The sequence below is a fragment of the Salmo salar genome, unplaced genomic scaffold, assembly GCF_905237065.1.
Source record: "Salmo salar unplaced genomic scaffold, Ssal_v3.1, whole genome shotgun sequence".
NCBI classification, from domain to species: Eukaryota; Metazoa; Chordata; class Actinopteri; order Salmoniformes; family Salmonidae; genus Salmo; species Salmo salar.
In genome coordinates, this window is record NW_025548875.1 from 6,378 (window position 1) to 12,737 (window position 6,360).

General features: G+C 40.3%; 1 long non-coding RNA gene across 1 annotated transcript; it reads left to right on the top strand.

Moving 5' to 3' along the window:
• Positions 1-1,079: 1,079 nt before the first annotated feature.
• On the top strand, positions 1,080-4,982 carry LOC123733407 (uncharacterized). Its single transcript, XR_006763769.1, has 3 exons — positions 1,080-1,141; positions 1,845-1,961; positions 4,921-4,982. It is a non-coding gene; the product is annotated as an uncharacterized lncRNA (long non-coding RNA).
• Positions 4,983-6,360: the final 1,378 nt, after the last annotated feature.

Consider the following 6,360-nt stretch of genomic DNA (forward strand, 5'->3'; position numbering starts at 1 on the left):
TTTGGTCCAAAATAATCCATCGTTATATCCGAATAGCGGCATTTTGTTCGTGCGTTCCAGAAACTATCCAAAATGGTAAATCAGGGTCGAGCGCATGGCGCAATTCGTGACAAAAAAATTCTAAATATTCCATTACCGTACTTCGAAGCATGTCAACCGCTGTTTAAAATCAATTTTTATGCAATTTATCTCGTAAAAAAAGCGATAATATTCGGACCGGGAATCTCCTTTTCGGCAAACAGAGGAAAAATCCCAAAGGCGGGGGCGGTCGGGTCACGCGCCTAAGCCCAAAGTCCCTTGATCGGCCACTTGAGAAAGGCGATAATCTGTTTCAGCCTGGGGCTGGGATGACGACATTCAGGTTTTTCCCGGGCTCTGAGCGCCCATGGAAGACGTAGGAAGTGTCATGTTAGAGCAGAGATCCTTTGTAAAAGATAGAGATGGCAAAGAAGTTCAAGAAATGGTCAGACAGGCCACTTCCTGTAAAGGAATCTCTCAGGTTTTGACCTGCCATTTGAGTTCTGTTATACTCACAGACACCATTCAAACAGTTTTAGAAACTTTGGAGTCTTTTCTATCCAAAACCAATAATTATATGCATATTCTTGTTACTGGGCAGGAGTAGTAACCAGATTAAATCGGGTACGTTTTTTATCCAGCCGTGAAAATACTGCCCCCTAGCCATAACAGGTTAACCACAACCAACATGCTGGATCTCTGTTTAGTTTTTAATGTGTTAACCACAACCAACATGCTGGATTTCTGTTTAGTTGTCACTGTGTTAACCACAACCAACATGCTGGATCTCTGTTTAGTTGTCACTGTGTTGACCACAACCAACATGCTGGATCTCTGTTTAGTTGTCACTGTGTTAACCACAACCAACATGTTGGATCTCTGTTTAGTTGTCACTGTGTTAACCACAACCAACATGCTGGATCTCTGTTTACAGGGGTCAGTGCTCTAAAATGAGTCTCTCTGGGGAGAGAGAGGAGGGGGGCCCTGCCTCTAAAATGAGTCTCTCTGGGGAGAGAGAGGAGGGGGGCCCTGCCTCTAAAATGAGTCTCTCTGGGGAGAGAGAGGAGGGGGCCCCTGCCTCCAAAATGCATCTCTCTGGGGGACATGACACCAAAGCTAAGAGGTAAGATGACAATTTTATGAAGAATTGATTTAGTTTATTTCCTAAATAAATAGCTATCTTAAGGTGAATGCACTTACTGTAAATCTCTCTGGATAAGAGCATCTGCTAAATCAGGGGTTCTCAATCCGGGGTCTGTGGAGGTACTGCAGGGGTTCTGCAGGAAGCATGGGGAGTGGTGGTGTATCCAGGGAGAAAACTAAACTAATATTCTGAAATGTCATTGTGGTCTTATGTTCCCATCTATTGGAATTATTTAGCAACTGCAGTAGTGCTGAAAAAATGTGTTATTCCTTACTAAAGTTGTAATTACTCAGAATTACTAGTTAATTTTATCACTTACAATCATAAAATAAGAAATTATACCATAACAAACAATTAAACTGACATAAACCAAAATCACTATATATGTAGTTATTTAGTTAATTACCAAATTGAGCCGGTCGGTCACATTTGAGAGTGAGGGAGATATATAGCATTTTGCATAAAAAAACATGATTTTTGTCTCTCTGAAATGAAACCATCAAGTGATAGATTTTAAACAAATCCTTGTCTGTGAGAGATGTAATAATTAATACATAATTTTTTTAAACAATAAAAGCTCATTTCTGTAAAGTGATATGTAGCGTTTTGGAACTCTTCTTATGTTTCCCATCTGAGCTCAGAGTAGATGAGAGATGTAATGTTTGTCTCTGTTGTGTTGAAGTCCAATCAAGCAGGAGAGACCAGCCTCCCCTGTTCCCAGCTGTGTGTCCATGAAGAGTGACTGGTCTATGGAACCTCCTATGAAGTTTAGAGGGGGAGACTTTTCTACTGAACAAAGGTAAGAAGAACTCATGGGTCATGGTCAGTGAGTTAAACAACACTGTCTCTAGTCATTTCTACTCTCCCATTTTCCCATTTATTTTTTCAATTTTCATAGTCCTTAAACAATATTAAACAAACACAACATTCCCTCCCTGTTTGTGTGTGTGTGTGTGTGTGTGTGTGTGTGTGTGTGTGTGCACTCCCTGGATGAAGAGATATAATCTCTATCCTGATTGCCTAGTCACTTTTACCCCTACCGACATGTACATATTACCTCAACTACCTGGTACCCCTGCACATTGACTCAGTACTGGTACTCCTTATAGTCTCATTATTACCTCAACTAACTCGTACCCCTGCACATTGACTCAGTACTGGTAATCCTTATAGTCTCATTATTACCTCAACTACCTGGTACCCCTGCACATTGACTCAGTACTGGTACTCCTTATAGCCTCATTATTACCTCAACTACCTGGTACCCCTGCACATTGACTCAGTACTGGTACTCCTTATAGTCTCATTATTACCTCAACTACCTGGTACCCCTGCACATTGACTCAGTACTGGTAATCCTTATAGTCTCATTATTACCTCAACTACCTGGTACCCCTGCACATTGATTCAGTACTGGTACTCCTTATAGTCTCATTATTACCTCAACTACCTGGTACCCCTGCACATTGACTCAGTACTGGTACTCCTTGTAGCCTCATTATTACCTAAACTACCTGGTACCCCTGCACATTGACTCAGTACTGGTACTCCTTATAGTCTCATTATTACCTCAACTACCTGGTACCCCTGCACATTGACTCAGTACTGGTACTCCTTATAGCCTCATTATTACCTCAACTACCTGGTACCCCTGCACATTGACTCAGTACTGGTACTCCTTATAGCCTCATTATTACCTCAACTACCTGGTACCCCTGCACATTGACTCAGTACTGGTACTCCTTATAGTCTCATTATTACCTCAACTACCTGGTACCCCTGCACATTGACTCAGTACTGGTAATCCTTATAGTCTCATTATTACCTCAACTACCTGGTACCCCTGCACATTGACTCAGTACTGGTACTCCTTATAGCCTCATTATTACCTCAACTACCTGGTACCCCTGCACATTGACTCAGTACTGGTACTCCTTGTAGCCTCATTATTACCTAAACTACCTGGTACCCCTGCACATTGACTCAGTACTGGTACTCCTTATAGTCTCATTATTACCTCAACTACCTGGTACCCCTGCACATTGACTCAGTACTGGTACTCCTTATAGTCTCATTATTACCTCAACTACCTGGTACCCCTGCACATTGACTCAGTACTGGTACTCCTTATAGCCTCATTATTACCTCAACTACCTGGTACCCCTGCACATTGACTCAGTACTGGTACTCCTTATAGCCTCATTATTACCTCAACTACCTGGTACCCCTGCACATTGACTCAGTACTGGTACTCCTTATAGTCTCATTATTACCTCAACTACCTGGTACCCCTACACATTGACTCAGTACTGGTAATCCTTATAGTCTCATTATTACCTCAACCACCTGGTACCCCTGCACATTGATTCAGTACTGGTACTCCTTATAGTCTCATTATTACCTCAACTACCTGGTACCCCTGCACATTGACTCAGTACTGGTACTCCTTGTAGCCTCATTATTACCTCAACTACCTGGTACCCCTGCACATTGACTCAGTACTGGTACTCCTTATAGCCTCATTATTACCTCAACTACCTGGTACCCCTGCACATTGACTCAGTACTGGTACTCCTTATAGTCTCATTATTACCTCAACTACCTGGTACCCCTGCACATTGACTCAGTACTGGTACTCCTTATAGTCTCATTATTACCTCAACTACCTGGTACCCCTGCACATTGACTCAGTACTGGTACTCCATATAGCCTGATCTCTGAGAGTGAGACAGATATATATTATTACTGTGTTAAACCTAGCAGTACTACTGATTTCTCTGAGAGTGATGCAGATATATATTATTACTGTATTAAACCTAGCAGTACTACTGATTTCTCTGAGAGGCAAATATATATTATTACTGTATTAAACCTAGCAGTACTACTGATTTCTCTGAGAGGCAGATATATATTATTACTGTATTAAACCTAGCACTACTACTGATTTCTCTGAGAGGCAGATATATTTTATTACTGTGTTAAACCTATCAGTACTACTGATTTCTCTGAGAGGCAGATATATATTATTACTGTATTAAACCTAGCAGTACTACTGATTTCACTGAGAGGCAGATATATATTATTACTGTGTTAAACCTAGCAGTACTACTGATTTCTCTGAGAGGCAGATATATATTATTACTGTGTTAAACCTAGCAGTACTACTGATTTCACTGAGAGGCAGTTATATATTATTACTGTGTTAAACCTAGCAGTACTACTGATTTCTCTGAGAGGCAGATATATATTATTACTGTGTTAAACCTAGCAGTACTACTGATTTCTCTGAGAGTGAGACAGATATATATTATTACTGTGTTAAACCTAGCAGTACTACTGATTTCTCTGAGAGTGAGGCAGATATATATTATTACTGTGTTAAACCTAGCAGTACTACTGATTTCTCTGAGAGTGAGGCAGATATATATTATTACTGTGTTAAACCTAGCAGTACTACTGATTTCTCTGAGAGTGAGGCAGATATATAGCATTTAGCAAAAAAACATTATTTCTCTCTCTGAAATGAAACCATCAAGTGATAGATTTTAAACAAATACATGTCTGTCACTGAACAACGCCATGCCATGATTAGATAGTGAAATAACACACCAATCTCTTCCATAATTTCTTTAAACCATAAAGGCAAATTTCCGAACATTTCTGTAAAGTGATATGTTGCATGTTGGAGCTCTTCTTATGTTCCCCATCTGAGATCAGAGTAGATGAGAGATGTAATGTTTGTCTCTGTTGTGTTGAAGACCAATCAAGCCGGAGAGAACAGCCTCCCCTGTACCCAGCTGTGTGTCCATGAAGAGTGACCAGTCTATGGAACCTCCTATGAAGTTTAGAGAGGGAGACTTTTCTACTGAACAAAGGTAAGAAGAACTCATGGGTCATGGTCAGTGAGTTAAACAACACTGTCTCTAGTCATTTCTCCTCTCACATTTTCACATTTATTTTTTCAATTTTCATAGTCCTTAAACAATATTAAACAAACACAACATTCCCTCCCTGTTTGTGTGTGTGTGTGTGTGTGTGTGTGTGTGTGTGTGTGTGTGTGTGTGTGTGTGTGTGTGTGTGTGTACTCCCTGGATGAGGAGATGTAATCTCATGTTTTGTCCACAGAAACCAACAGGAGAGATCAGAGTCAGAGATTCTCAGTGGTCAGTCTTCCCAGAGTCATCAAACAGACCTGGACTCTATATTCAGTGTATGTGATCCTGTTATGAACATTTGTTTTTGTTTACCTCAAGTAAAGTTGTTCTGTCAATCATTCATTATTGTGTTAATGAGAAAGCATTTCTTCTCTTGCTTAACTTATTTACTTTATTTATTTCAGATGCTTGAAGAGAAAATGATGACATTTGTGAAGAACGAGCTGAAGATGTTCAAGAGGATTCTTAGTCCAGAACTCCCAGAAGGCTTTGAGAGTCAGAAGCAGGATAAGGAAGTGGTGGATGCTGAAGATGAGAAGCAGGAGAGCAGTGCCAGAGAGGGGGCTCTGAAGATCACACTGCACGTCCTGAGGAAAATGAACCAGAAGGAGCTTGCTGACACACTGGAGAAATGTAAGATCTGTCTGCCTCATGTTGAATGATGTTTTATAACATTTAAAATCTGTAGCTAAAGTAGCTGTGAAACACAATGATATTGTAGCAGCCTTAACGCAACACCTTGTGACCTCATCAAGTAGCAGCAGGGATGTGTTGTGTTGATTAATTTAGAGAGAGAGAAGAGGAGAGACAGAGGACAGAGAGACAATTAGAGAGGGAAAGAGAGAGAGAGAGGAGGGAGGGACAACACTAATAATATCATCAATAATACCAATAATAACATAATGGAAACATTTATACAGTCAGTTAAGAGAAGAAATTATTATAATTTAAACTTTATAACAGTCCTACAATACTGTAGGCATGAAAACAGATGTAATATTAATATCCTCTGTGGTATTTCTTTATTCAGATGAGCTTGCTGTGATTTGCCAACGTGAACTCAAATCTAATCTAAAGAAGAAGTTTCAATGTGTATTTGAGGGGATCGCTAAACAAGGAAACCCAACACTTCTCAATAAGATCTACACAGAGCTCTACATCACAGAGGGAGGAACAGGACAGGTCAATAATGAACATGAGCTGAGACAGATTGAGACAACAACCAGGAAACAAGCAAGACCAGAGACTGCAATCAAATGTAAC